This window comes from Eurosta solidaginis, chromosome 1 (assembly GCF_040869045.1).
Source record: "Eurosta solidaginis isolate ZX-2024a chromosome 1, ASM4086904v1, whole genome shotgun sequence".
Taxonomy (NCBI): domain Eukaryota; kingdom Metazoa; phylum Arthropoda; class Insecta; order Diptera; family Tephritidae; genus Eurosta; species Eurosta solidaginis.
Genome location: NC_090319.1, coordinates 150,061,015 through 150,076,769, shown reverse-complemented (window position 1 = coordinate 150,076,769; position 15,755 = coordinate 150,061,015). Strand labels below are relative to the sequence as shown.

Genomic DNA, 15,755 nt, shown 5'->3' with positions numbered 1-15,755 from the left:
CCAAAATATGAAAATAGTAGTAGACTGGTTTTTTTTTCTCTTTTTCTCAGAAAGCAATAGCTGCAGTTTATACATGTACCCAAAACAAAATATATGGAAATTTGTATAGACTCAGCATATGCCTTAGGATACTCACTAGTTCCTGAAATATACAAGCAAAAAGTTAACGAAACGTTTAATTACAACAATAGTTTTCCAAAGTACCAAAATCTTGCCCCAAAAATAACATATTTCAGCATGTCATCGTTTACGTAAAACTTCTTATTGTCGTTCAAATTATTCACAAAAAAAACTGAGAAAAATAGCGCAGAAAACATTCGCGTGCTCAGTTACTATATCTCTCTAATCAAAAATTTATTTCCTGTTTAAGTTCTTCACATTTTTTTCTGTGGGTGGATTCGGCAATTCAATACTTTACAAAATGATCACAGTATTGGTGCTCAATGCGAAAATACTGAAAATATTGGTAGATTTTTGGCCTCGGTGGGAGTAGTATTAGAAAATGAAAATGGGTCAAAAGGTTGGTAAATCTACCAATGCGATAGAGTCCGCGCACTGACTGTCCATATACTTACACCGACATGTCGAGTGTTAAATGTACATTGTATTAGGGATGCATAAAAAGATGGAAACAGGTACCCAAAAACCCGTTTCTGGCAAATCGGTATCAGAGTCAAATACACTTCGGGAACCGTGCCTTTTAATAAAGACCATCAATAAAACAGGACCACAAGCGTACTTGGGGAAGAGTTGAGCAAATAATCCAAGGGCAATACAAAAGAATTGTTCATTCGACAAAGTTTTCTCCTCGTCCAAAACGAAGATTTTTTATTTTTTCTTTTTATAGCATAAAATTTTGCTGACCCAACATTTTTTTTGTGGCGGGCAGGAAAGTTGTTGGTTTTTAGCACCAACAACACAAATAACAACGACTCGAAAGATCCCACAATAAACACTCTCTACCCGGTTCGGTACCAAAATGTGAGTACCAAGCAACTTAAATGTCAATTTTTCTGCAGCACTAGTATGCCTGACTAGCTGAAGCGCTACCGGATGACACAAAATTAAACAGAATAAGGCACTAATGACCCAGGCACATAACGTGCGGGGAAAGAAGCAACGCACATAACGTACGCGAGATGAATATATTCTCGTAGGCATTTAGACATGTTTTCACCCTACTCACGCGCGAAATTTCGAAAGCGCCGATAATAGAATAGGGGCCTACTCGCCGCCGAACGCGTAACATGGTCCTAATAAATCAACAAGTTCCCTTTATTTTTATTCCATCTTCTCTAAATAGAATGACTCGTTACGCTTCGCTACGAAAGAGGACCGAGCGCCAGGTCGCTCGTTACCCAAAGCCGTTCCATTTATGCGACGCGAAACATCCCATCAGGTCATGCCCGATATACCGCGCGAATTCCTCGCTGCAACGACTGCGCGAAATTATAAAGGCCAAGTACTGCCAAAATTGCCTTTCAATGGTACATCGCGCCAAAGACTGCACGAGCAAAGGAAGGTGCCGAAGATGTGGTAGCAATCATCATACCACGCTGCACCTTTCCATGGAGGACTTGTCGTACGAGCCAGAGCCGACGAAGAGCTGGTATCAGCTAGTCATGGAAGAAGAGGGAGAAGGTTTTGAGCGGATGCCTACGATGCAAGAGGTGGACGACGGGACGATGGATAAGGCGCTGTCTCTCCACGCGTCTGAGTCGGCCTTTGCAGAAGAACGACAACTGCCATCCGGGAGTGGAGCGGGCTCCCACATAGTAAGTTCCGACACTAGGGGATCGGACCCACGGCCGTTCCGACCCCTATTAGCACACGAACGACGAGGAAAAAGTGGAGCGGAATCACGGCCGTTCCGCCCACCTACACAACAACGCACGCAAGCACATCGACCAACGCGCGATCGTAGACTGGCCCCCCGGCCGCGCCAGCTACACGCGATACGACACGTGAAGGCAGACCATCGAGACAGTAGACTGGCCACTCGGCCGCGCCAGCTACCCCAACACAGTTCATTCCGGAACGGGGTCATTCCGGCCCGCGCCTCAGCCGGCCCAACTCTTCGGCCAATGGCTGCTCTGGCGCCAACTGCGATCGTGAAGGTGGAAGCCGGAGGGAATCTGCACCTCGTTCGTGCACTCATAGACGCATGTTCCCCCCGCACAACGATCGACCGCAGGCTGGCGCGAGATTTAGCACTGCCGACAACCAACGCCGACGGCGAAACCGGCTGTTTTATTCGTTTTAGAGGCAAACATGGGCAGGGTAACGACTCACGCAGTCTGCGTCCACGAGTTCAGGCACATCAGTCCAACTTACAACGTCGACCCCAGCGTCGCGGCTCCTTACGAGCACATCCGTCTTGCGGACCCCCACTTTTATGCGTCCACCCCAATTCGCCTCGTTCTAGGCGGCGACGTCTACGCCGAAATCATGACGTCGGGCACATTGCCACCATCCTTCGTATCGCTGCTCGCGCAAAGCACGATCTTCGGGTGGGTACTCTCGGGGACCCACCCGATCTGATATACCTCAATGTCTATTTATAGTTAGTTAGCTGATGATAAGCTTATACATGTAAATTGTACTTTTCTCGAAATAAATGAAGTTTATATGAATGGCAAGCAATATATGATACGGTTTCCATTAACTTTTTTTCTATCGTCCTAGCTCTAGGTCACGGCGAAGGCAAGGAGGATGCCGTCGCGCCATCCGGCGCGCACCGTTTAATTTAGAATCTAGTTTTAAGACAAATCGTGGTCGGGCCGCTCGGGCGGAGTCTGAGCTGTTGCGTATCGCAAGGGGGCCGGCATGTTTAGGCCGGAAGCCTAAATTCATATCAACTCTCGCCACCCTAATAGCACCCCTTTATCGACCACTAGTTCGCCCACATGCATGTATATGTGTACATAGGTAGGGTTATGTTGTCCGTACACATATACATGCATGCCGGTACAACTGTGTGGGGAAGCTTCCCTTAAAACCGGAAACTTTTTCCACGGTTCAACGGTTGTCCTCGACAAGGCAACCGTCTACTTTTCCAGCGATCGTTGAGCGCACCAGAGCTAACACTGTCCGAGGAGCCCCGCCACATTTTATTACAAAAGGTAAATTATTGTACTAATTTTAATTTTCACTTCAAATAAAATCAGTATTATAACGAGAAATATCTCTCGCCTTTCTTTTTCTTTTCCTTTAAATTTAACCCAAACGCAATTGTGGTGCCTCCGCTCCGTTGCCGAGTTTGCGACACACCACAATTGTTCATTATCGTTTTACCCCAAATGCTAAGGGGAAAACTCCTGCAGAACTCCTGCACAGCAGATCGGTTAGAACAATGTTAACTCAATTACTTGAGACATCAGCTCAGAAAAAACGTGCAAGCACCAACGCACACAGATTTGAGCCAAATCAACTAGTATATGCCAGAAATTATGCAAAAGGGGACAAATGGATCAAAGGCACCATAATTCATCCGATAGGTAGAATGATGTTTATGGTAAACACCAAAACAGGCAAAATCAAGCGTCATATTAACCAACTCAAACCAAGATCGAAAACGGATTCTGATCAGGCACCCGGTTCCAACTTACCTCCGCCGTTGGTAAATACACCTGAATTAGGGTTATCCGACAACCAACACCAAGCTAGCTCAGAAAGGAATTTGGAAGACACCGAAAATAGTTCAGCCAGTAAAGAACAGCTAGTTTCTCAGTCAAGCAATTCGCAGAACTTATCACCGCAACCTATTCCTAGCTCATTAGTCGAGCAGCCAACAACGCCAACCGCAGGTATGCCAATTCGCAAAAGCAGCCGTTCCCGAAAACAGGTGAACCGTTTCACGGCTCCAGATTTTAGATCCACGTAACACTTTTAATATTGTAAATTAAAGGGGGAGGTTTGATATGTATCTAAACAAATTAACATATATTTTAATACCTTACAACACTGACAGTAATAACTGTCAATGACAGCTAAAAAAGCGGACAACCTTTTTTGCTTCTTCTCGATTTGACCGCCGAAAGAAAAAGATACGTATAGCATTTTACCCTCCACGTTTTTGTATATAAATTATATTTAATAAAGTTATGTTAATAGAAATCAACTCGTGTATTTAAAATTGGCAAACATAACAAAGATAAAGTGAGTTCAGATAAGTACGTGAACAAAGCTTAGTAAAGATATATCGATTTTTGCTCAAGTTATGGTGTTAACGGCCGAGCGGAAGGACAGACGGTCGACTGTGTATAAAAACTGGGCGTGGTTTTAACCGATTTCCCAGGAAACAGTTATCGTCATAGAATCTATATCCCTACCAAATTTCACAAGGTTTGGTAAATTTTTGTTCGAATTATGGTATTAAAAGTATTCTAGACGAATTAAATGAAAAAAGGCGGAGCCAGGCACATTTTGAAATTTTCTTTTATTTTTGTATTTTGTTGCACCATATCATTACTGGAGTTGAATGTTGATATAATTTACTTACATACTGTGAAGATATTAAATTTTTTGTTAAAATTTGACTTAAACATTTCTTTTTAAGTGTCAGAATCGATAACTAACAAACCTGCCACTCCGAAACCCTACACTCCACATCGTTACGAAACTCGGTTTCAAACAGGTCCACTAGCGCAACCTAAGTCTACTCAGACTGTTACTAAACCTGTACAGAGTGGGGAACAATCTGCCACCACACCTGTAAAGGCAGATAATGTTCAGACTATAGTTACAGCAGCAGTAGGGACGCAGCAAGCAGAAATGTTGCAAAGTCTTGACCATTCAATTAATTGTAGAAGTGAAACGCCGATAGAAGAAAGGCTTAGACGACTAAGCCTTCAATTTCCACCAAGCCAAAGCCAACAACATCCAGTCATACCTAACTTTTATACTTTACCCAATATGTAACAACAAAGCTTAGAGCAGTTAATTGGACTTCGATTCGCGGGCGTACCAAATACCGCATCGTCGGCTTTTGGCCATGTTCCTAAGAGAAGTGGCACAAGACAGGGTTTGAATGAATTAGCGTTTAAGCCTGATAAGGTTGGACATATAATTGCCAATTGGAAGTTGTGATTGATGGTAGATATGTATGCCAATTGAAAATTTTATATATCGTGTTGAAGCCTTGACTAATCAGACAATATGCGGATGATATAGTTTGCAGACATGTAATTTTGCTTTTTGACTCCAAAGCTAGTGGCTGGTTTTGGAGATATCACAAATCTGTATCGGAAATTTGTTGGCCTAGTTTATGTGAGGCCTTAAGACGTCAATACAAGCACACCAGAAAAGATGTAGACTTTAGAGAGAAGATACGTGATTGAAAGCAAAAAGTAAATGAAAGTTTTGATTCGTTTTATGACTAGATAGTTCAATTGACTGAACAGCTAAGTCAACCACTTTCGGAAAGTACACTTGTGGAGATTATTAGGAGAAATCTCTTATCTGAAATACAGTTTGCAATTTTAAATATTGATGATTTTTCCATTGCTCGTTTGCGTGATATCTGTCGGAAACGTGAATTTTTCCTAAAAGACATACAAAGCTGGCAAAACTATAGCAAGCCATTGCCAATTCGCAAACTTGTTTCTGAGGTTCATGCCAACTTTGGCTTCGCTACCGACGAAGACGCAAACGAATATGAAGATATTGAGGAGCTAGCCTTAATTTGCTGGAACTGCAAACGAAATGGTCACAGATATCAAGATTGTGTAAGCGAGCGTAGGGTTCTCTGCTACGGATGCGGGACCGCTGATGTATATAAACCAAATTGTCCGCGTTGCAATGCTTCACAAGACGGTCAATCGAGTGCGCTGAAAAGTGCACGCAGACACCTTTGAAACTTTTGAAACATCAAACAACAAACACGGACTAATTTCAGTTGATTCATCAAAACCTATCTTAAACAAATATTTCATTCACCCGACCCAATTAAGCCTTTTCATGTTCGTGTAAAGGAATACGACCTTGCACGTGAACAAAGTTGTCATGATTTTTCTCAAAATACTATCGATCCAAAATCAAAAAGTCGGTCCAGTAATCGGATACTATAATTCGTTCGCAATAACAGAAAACTACTATTAAGCTCGATCTTTGATAAAAACCAATGCCATTAGACACTGGCGCTTCCGTCAGCTGTCAGCAGGAGCCAAACTTGCAACGCAAATTCTAAAAATTTACCCATTCAAACTTTTACCTCGTTTGTTAAAACTGCTGAAGGAAAGTCGTAAAAAGTTTTAAGGTGTATAAAAGCCCAAATTACCTTTCGGGGCGTGTCGAAGTTGCCAATTTTTTATCATTCCTAGCCTAGCTCAAAACATGTACTTGGGAATTGATTTTTGGAAACTATTGTTGTCCTTGGTCTGATATTGGATAAGTGTGGTAAGTGTTAGGGATTTCCAGGTAAGTTTTGTTTTAGTCGGAGGCTACGGAAATCATGGTAGGGAGGGCGATTGTTGCAATAACACCATGTCACATGCCCCAGAGTAAAACCATACCAGACATGCAAGTCAACGTAGGTATCCGCTTAACTTTATGGATATTTGTATCGATTATGCCGTCATCAGTCGCTGGGAAGTTGCAGGATCGTTTTTCAACCCATTTTGTGTCAAAAAAGATGTATTTTTTCGATCCCCGGGGTCCATTTCTATTCGATGGAACCCTTTTAATAGATCTATAGTGCTAAAATACATACATCTCCCCAATTTGTCGAGAATATCATCCATATTTAAAAAAAAATAAATGTCAGGCGCGATAACCTCCGAAGAGATCTAAGGCCGAGCTTCTCTTCGAATTTGCGTCGTGCTCCTCTTGATTTTCCCTACAAATTGGCCGGACGGGACCTACATGTTTTATGCCGACTCCGAACGGCATCTGCAAGGCAGATGAGTTTTCACTGAGAGCTTTTCATGGCAGAAATACACCCGGAACGCTTGCCAAACACTGCCGAGGGGCGACCCCATTTAGAAAAATTTTCCTCTAATTGAAAAACCTTATTTCTAAAATTTTGATATTGCTTTGCCCGGGGTGCGAACCCAGGGCATACGGTGTGATAGGCGGAGCACGCTACCATCACACCACGGTGGCCGCCGTCATCCATATTTGGTATAGGATATTTATCGCTGATAGTTACATCGTTCAACTTACGATAATCAACAACGATGCGCCAATCTTGAATGCCCGATGCATTAAGTTTTTTTGATACTAGCCAAATTGGTGCAGAATATGGTAAACAACTTTTAGAAATCATTTTTTGATCCAACATCTCCTTAATTTGTCCGTTCACCTCCGCCCTGGGAACTTCCAGGTACCTATATGATTTTACTTAAATGAGATCCTCATTAACAGTTTTAATTTTGTGCTTCACCGAACTTCTAACGTTAATTTTTCTCCTTCTTTATAAAATAAACTACTGTGTTTATCTAAACGTATCTGTAAATTTTCCCTACTACTATGTTCATTACAAAAGACTCCATCAACGAACTTGTACTTAACTCCATTCAAAATAATAACTTTACTTGGTATGTCAATATGTGCGCACAATTGGTTTAGAGCATTCCACCCTAACAGTCCTTCAAAAGTATTAGAAAAATTATAAACGCAAAATTGTATATTATTTTGTATATCGTCGACCATTTCCTGTGTATTATTTATTACGATAGATCCAGTAAGGGTTTTTAAAGTTATAGGATGAGATGATATTATTTGACTATTTATCTTATTCGGTTTGATTAAACTGACAGAAGAGCATGTATCAATTAAAAATCATATAACTTATTTTGAATATTCAATTGAATCCTTGGAAATTTTTCGTCTTGTTCCACTGGCGGACCGAATCGCCTTATGCGAGACTGATTCGAATTAGTTCGCTTTGTCTGTGGGGCACCAGCTTAAAAACTTACTTACTTACTTAATTGGCGCTTTTCTTGGCCAGAGCGTCATCTTTCATTCGCATAACATGGCATAGCCAACGCAGCCGCTGCGTTTTAATTCGCTGGACTATGTTGATGTCTACGTAGAGCTCGTACAGATCATCATTAAATCTTCTTCGGTACTCGCCATCGCCAACGCGTAGAGGTCCATACATCTTTTAAAGAACTTTTCTCTGGAACACTTCCAGAGCCGCTTCATCTGATGTTGTCATGGCCCATGCTTCTGCACCATATAGCAGGACGGGTACGATAAGTGACTTGTAGAGTATGATTTTCGTTTTTCGAGAGAGGACTTTACCTTTCAACTGCCTACCTAGTCCAAAGTAGCTCGTACAGCTCATCATTAAATCTTCTTCGGTACTCGCCATCGCCAACGCGTAGAGGTCCATAAATCTTTTAAATAGCTTTTCTCTGGAACACTTACAGAGCCGCTTAATCTGATGTGGTCATGGCCCATGCTTCTGCACCATATAGCAGGACGGGTACGATAAGTGACTTGTAGAGTATGATTTTCGTTTTCCGAGACAGGACTTTACTTTTCAATTGCCTACCTAGTCCAAAGTAGCATTTATTGGCAAGAGTGATTCTTTTCTGGATTTCAGAGCTGATGCTATTGCTAGTGTTAATGCTTGAAAACTCCGCTGATTAAGACGAGCGGTATTGAGAGTTTTGTTGGCAATAGTGTGACATATTTTGCATTCTACTACACTGAAAGAAAAATACTGGTAAAATCAACCGAAATACGGGTCAATTCAACCGAAATTTCTGTCAATTTTTATCCATCGCAACAAGATGTTGAATCAACTGCACACAAATCGTTGATTCGTAATTGACCGTTTTAGTAGTCAAATGAACAAAAAAAGTTGTTGCGACAGCTTTGTATGAAAGAACCTATGTTGCCATATAAACAAATAAATGTAAGGCGCTATAACCTCCGAACAGATTTAAGGCCGAACTTCTCTTCCAATTTGCGTCATGCTCCTTTTTAATTTTTCTTACAAATTGGCGGGACGCGACCTACTTGTTTTATGCCAACTCCGAACGGCATCTGAAAAGCATATGAGTTTTCACTGAGAGCATTTCATGGCAGAAATACACTCGGAGTGCTTGCCGAACATTGCCGAGGGGCGACTCCGCTCAGAAAATTTTTCTTCAAATTGAAAAGGCTTGTTTCTAAAATTTTGATGTTGTTTTTCCCGGGGAGTGAACCCAGGGTCTTCGGTGTGGTAGGCGGAGCACGCTACCATCGAACCACGGCGGCCGCCATATAAATACGTAAATATGTGAATACATAAATACGCATGCTTGCTACGTATTCATACATGTGAATATAGAAATGAAAATAGTAGTCACAAAACTGAATCTCAATTCTTTCAGTTGCAGCTCAGCTCATTCTCAATTTCTTCTCTAGTATGTACTCACTTGATTGTTTCGAACAAAACTTGTAGTATAAATGTTTGACGTAACATTTTAAAAAGAGATCTTGTAAGTTATAGAAAAGTAAAGAAAGAATGAAATCGAAGGAAGGTAATTCACCACTGGAGTAATTTTACTTGTAATTCGGCAAGTTTAATTTTCGTAACACTTTAAGTTGAAACTATTCCAAAACAACTCAAACTTTTATTTTGTCGGAAACATCAACATTAAGAAAAGATGTTTTTTTTATTTTCTTATTAGATTCGTTCGCGTGAGTGAAAATTCATAAAAACTTGAACAAAATGTTACTAACTTTGGAAAAATCCTGTTCGTTCAAACAAAACTTTTGCAACAAGAGGGCCTAATTTTGCATTTCGCTTGGACGGGAAGTTGCAAAATTGTACCCGATAAATAGGTGTCCCGGTATCTCATAATTTTTTGCACAGTTAATCCAAAAAAAGGTTTTTCGTTTGGTATTGATAACTGAAAAACTAGTTTTTTATTGTTTTCTCATTTTGTGTGTTTTTTCGATTGTATGGTTTTCTTGTTTTGGTGTTTTTTTTAACAGGTGGCACCATTGTCATAAGTACAGAGTAGAGAGCGCAGTGAGCGTAAACTTCTCTTTGAAATTTGCTCATGTATTGGCAGTTGATCGCCATTGAAATGACCTGTAAGATCAGTTGTGTTAACAGAAAAATCAGTTAGATTGATTAGGAATCTATCAATTTTACAAAATTTTGTTAACTTAAGAGCGACAATTTCTCTTCTGTTGAAATGACTAAACTAATTTGTTCGCTTGACAAAGAACTCGGTCGAATTAACCATAATTCGATCAAATCACCGAATCTCCGTTAAGTCAAGAACAACAGAGCAGATTTGTTGATTTTACTACCACTATTTCTTTCAGTGTATAAGGAGGACGATACTGGTTTGAATAAAAGCTAGGATCTATGAAGTAGTCAAGTGCACAGGGATTCAAGATAGGGAAATTTGGTGTATTATTCTATTTTGCATTTCAGTATTTAGATTTACGGTTTGCATTTTACTTTATAGCTTTCAGAACTTTCTTCATATTCATCATTTTCTTTTAAAATTACAATTGCTAATGTTAAGTCAGCTGGCGAATTAATATTTATCAAAGCAGTAAGATGATTTGGTAGCTCTCTTTTCAATGTGTTTAGGCCGACAGCCCAAACTCCAAACATAAAAGGTCGCCCTCGCATTTTTCTTATATCGGTTAACAGTGCCAGTCAAATTGTTTATGTTAACCATACAAATGAACATCGCTGGAATAAATAAACAGTTTGACTGGCAAGCGGTATTGACCTCCTGTTATGTTCTTTTACTTCACTTGTTTTCACACATCAAGGAGAAAGGACGTATCCCGCCACAGTTTCCAGCTTCACCAACTAAAAGGTAACCTGCAAATACATATATATATAAATTGTTTAATCTTTATCTTCAATAAAGACTATTTGTGAATATTAAAATTCTAATACCAAACTTTTTCTTCTTTTCTACATTAAATCTTGACCGGCACCATCCCTGAGCTGTGGCCCGGCCAAGACATTGGTCCTTAAACCGTTTTTTCATCCAGCGACCATTTTGCGAACCACATCAATTCCACTGTTTATATATTATTAAAGAAGCGGATTTTGCGAACCAACAACTCACAGTGTTTAAATATTATATTGCGTGCCAACAGCAGCGGATTTTCATTTTTGCGAGGATCAACACGTCGTTAATTCCATCAATAATTATAGTACTTGGTATTTGATTTGCGGATATTTATTTGAGCCACAAGCAACTACAACTTCATATTGAGTTCATCACTTTGGAAATTCTACAAGTTATAAAAAAAGGTACGTGGTTATTTCAGTGAGCACATTAGTTAATAAATTAAAAATTAGTGAAAGTGAAAAGTGCGCGAGTGACTTGTGAAACAAAAACAAAATTAAATTTGATTTGTACAAATAGCCTTTTTGACCGTCAAATATTGCTTGCCGCCGACGGTAAATAATATTTGACACGGCTTAAGGGTCTTCGCTGTTGCATTATTGCACAAATATTTGTACAAACAGTGTTTGGGAATAATTTAATAGAAAAGTGCGAGTAATTTTTCAAAAATAAAAAAAATTCAATATACATTTATATGACTTGCACTTCTCTGTTATTAACAGCCCACAACAACAACACTGCACTGTGTAATTAACCTCACTTTTGGGTTTGGTTCATCACAGTTGAATTGAGAAAAATTAATTTCACAAAAGTCACTCGGTTTTTAATTGAATTCATTTTTTGAAACAAACAAAATTTAATTTGAGCGTTTATTTAGTGGACGGAACAATTTTCCTCCAACTTTGCTCAGTTTCTTCACTTGCGTTTGTTTTGAATATATGCTGTACTACATACATACATACACGCACACGTACATAAATATATTTGAATTAAGAAAAATTAATTTCACACTAGTTACTCGGTTTGTTCAATTCATTTTTTTAAAACAAAACAATTTAATTTGAGCGTTTATTTAGTGGACGGAACAATTTTCCTCCAACTTTGCTCAGTTTGTTCACTTGCGTTTGTTTTGAATATATACTGTGCTACATACATACATACACGCACACGTACATAAATATATTTGGTTGGCGAGCAATAATTTTTTTAACACGTATATACAGTCCACTGGTTTGTTACTCTGAAAATTGTTAAATTTGAGTTTTGTATCAAAATAAATATTTTACATTAGAAATTTACACTCAATTTTTTAGAAGTTATTCAATTTATTGGGGTCCCTTTGTTGGTGGGAAGCCTTGTCTAAATTTTATAATAGCGAATTGGGTAATTCCACAGATTCTGTCTCTGTGTACGTAATTTATTTTAAAAATCAATCCTTTCAATTTTTTATATTTTAATATGGAAGCATATAACCGCTTAGTCGACACAATTATTGAGTTCGACATCGAATTTTTAAGCATAGCCACTAGCGAACACTCCAAAAATTCGCTGAAAATTCAGCAACAGGAGTTGAAATCGATGTGGGAAAAAGCTAAAGAAGCTTTTGATGCGTTATTACAATCAGAAAATATATCTGAGAAGAATGTTACGGCAATTAGAAAAAAAAATAAGTCGTGCTATACTGTTTTTGTGCGGTGTATGACAAAAATAAATGACTTGGCAGAAAAACTTGAGAAGGCAGAGAAGGAAAACGACGCAGCCTTCACGCCACGCAATTTGCATTTGGCACCTAGTGACACTGATATATTCAAAGGTGATTATCTGTCGTGGCCAACTTTTCGTGACATGTTCACGGCCAATTATATTCTAAATAAAAGCCTGTCGCCAGTACAAAAATTATATTATCTCATACAAAAAACCCAAGGTGAAGCCAGAGAAATCGTTAAGAAATGCGAATTGTCGAATGATGGTTTTGATATAGCTTGGAAAAATTTGTGCGACAGGTATGAAAATAAGAGAATATTAGTCAACACCCAATTAAAGATTCTTTTCAACCTTCAATCAGTCGAAACTGAATGCGGTAATTCAATAAAAAGATTACAAAGGGACAAAAATAATTGCATATCCTCGTTAGTAAGTCATCATATTGACATATCTAATTGGGATCCAATTATTACATACTTATGTTCAACTAAGCTTCCTGATGTGACCCTTTCGCTATGGGAACAGTCCGTAGAAAACAAGACAGAAACTTCCAAGTGGGCGGATATGGACCGATTTCTGACAAATCGTTTTCAAACGTTAGAATCAGTCTCAGGTTTAAGAGGTACAAAGAGTACAAAACCTCAAAGAGTACAAAACTCAAAGCAGGCCTCTGAACATCCCCCAAAGAAACTTGGCGCTTTCCAAGCAAGTGTAGCTAAAGGCACTTGTAAAATGTGTCAAAGGAATGATCACAAAATTTATGCGTGTTCAAAGTTCAAAAATTTGAACACGAATGAAAGACTTGCTTTCATAAAAAGAAATAACTTCTGCCTAAACTGTCTGTCATCGGGGCATTCAGTGTCAAAATGCACAAGTGCGCACAATTGCAGCAACTGCCATTTAAGACATAATACCCTTCTGCATTTACAGACAAGTAAGGCAAAACTTACACAGGTAAATAATTCTGCAGATTCATCAGATGAGCAACCGTGCACTTCAAGGCAAGCTCAATCTCAAAATGAATCTGCAAAACAAAAAAAGCAGCAAAATAAAACTACTGTAAAATCTAATTTTATTAATACCAGTAAAGGGGTTTTACTAGGCACAGCTCGCGTCACCATTCATTATAATGGTACAGATTTTTCGGCCAGAGCTCTCATAGATTCGGGATCTGAATGCTCTTTTATCACTGAAAGACTCAGACGAAGAATCAACCTGCCAACTCGAAAGATGCATGCTCAAGTCTCGGGCATCAATAATTCAGTTTCTGCGCAGGTAAAAGAGGCATGCGCCATTCAGTTGCGGTCCCCAGTTGACCCACTAATTTCTATTGACGCATTAGTTCTAGTTCTACCCCATTTGACAGGTAATTTGCCAACATGCGATGTTAGTGCATTAACACAACAAGCATTCCCTGATCTCGTGCTTGCGGATAAACGTTTCTTCGTGAATGAGCCAGTTGATCTTGTTCTGGGCGGGGATATTTATCCGCAAATCATATTAGACGGTATCAAAAAAAATATTCTTAGCACTATTTTAGCTCAAGAAACTGTCTTTGGTTGGATACTGACTGGTCGTGCTGATGCAGCCAGTCCAACCAATCATAATCGGGTATCCTTTTATAATGAAGTGGCTTTAGACAAGCAGCTAAGGTCATTTTGGGAGCTCGAAGACACGCCGAAAGCTAAAGCCTCGACATTAGAAGATACATTTTGTGAGGAATTGTATCAACGTACAACGCAGCGGAATTCTGACGGAAGATACATTGTGTCGCTTCCGTTCAGGTCAGAATTCCCAGGAGAGATAAATCTAGGTCCATCATTAAGAATAGCGTGCTCTCAATTCTATAAAAATGAAACCCGACTTAGAAAAAATCTCGATTTACAGAAGGAGTACAATATAGTCATACTAGAATACGAGACTATGGGGCATATGTCAAAATTAGATTCAATTCAATCGGCCAATGCGGTCGATAATTACTATTTACCACATCATGCAGTAATAAAAGAAGAAAGCATCTCTACCAAAGTTAGAGTTGTTTTCAATGCTTCTTCACGCTCTTCAAATGGTGTCAGCCTGAACGATGTTCTTCTTCCTGGTCCTGTGCTTCAGGCTGATCTACCAACATTAATTCTTCGCTGGCGACTTTTCAGATACGTCTTCAATAGCGATATTGAGAAGATGTATAGGCAAATCCTAGTAGATCATAATCATACAAGATACCAAAGAATAGTTTTCCGCTCAAGTCCAGATGATCAAATCAGTCTGTATGAGCTCAACACAGTGACATTTGGTATCAATTGTGCTCCTTATCTAGCAATAAGGACTTTACTTAAACTGGCTGATGATTCCGAAAAATCTCATCCAATCGCTTCAAATATCCTACGAAAAAATATGTATGTCGACGACGTTCTTTCGGGAGGGCATACTATTGCATCTGCGATCAGAGCAAGAGATGAAATTTCCAGGGTTTTAAGTTCAGCTGGTTTTCCATTACGAAAATGGACTTCAAATTCCAGTAAAATATTACAGGGTATTCCCAAAGCTCATCTACTGAGCGAAGATTTCTTAGAATTTGAAGATTCAAGTAGTGTAAAGGCGCTCGGTATTAGGTGGAATGCTCATTCCGATCAGTTTTACTTCATAGCAAACCCTATAGAAGAAAACACTGAGCCCACAAAAAGAGCGATACTATCTACTATCGCAAAACTCTTTGACCCATTAGGGTGGCTAGCTCCAACAATTATCGTGGCAAAAATGATCATGCAAAATATCTGGTTGGAGGGTACTGGCTGGGATGAAACCGTTTCGTCTTCAACATTAGACAGGTGGAAAAATTTTACCAATACGTACAAGGATATCGACAAAATACGAATACCGCGATGGGTAGCCTTTTCTCCAACAGAAAAGGTCGAAATCCACGGATTCTGCGACGCCTCCGAGAAAGCGTATGGTGCAGCCGTGTATTTGAGAGTGGGAACCAACGACGGCATATTTGTGAATCTGCTTTTGGCAAAAACAAGAGTAGCTCCAGTTAAAACCATCTCACTTCCTCGACTGGAACTTTGCGGTGCTGTATTATTAGCGGAGATAACCGAATCTATCTGCGCTAACCTTGATTTAGGTCAACAAAGCATCCACCTGTGGACAGATTCGACAATCGTACTGGCTTGGATACGAAAACCTCCGTGCTCATGGTCAACTTTCGTTGCGCATCGACTTACAAAAATC

General features: G+C 39.5%; 1 protein-coding gene and 1 long non-coding RNA gene across 4 annotated transcripts in view; one reads left to right on the top strand and one right to left on the bottom strand.

The window, feature by feature from the left end:
* The window catches only part of nompB (intraflagellar transport protein 88-like protein nompB), a 524,325-nt gene that overhangs the window by 410,903 nt on the left and 97,667 nt on the right, over positions 1 to 15,755 (top strand). The window lies entirely within an intron of this gene.
* Positions 10,533 to 11,912, bottom strand: LOC137236875 (uncharacterized). Its single transcript, XR_010948683.1, has 3 exons — positions 11,795 to 11,912; positions 10,867 to 11,205; positions 10,533 to 10,783 (listed from the first exon to the last, which is right to left on the bottom strand). It is a non-coding gene; the product is annotated as an uncharacterized lncRNA (long non-coding RNA).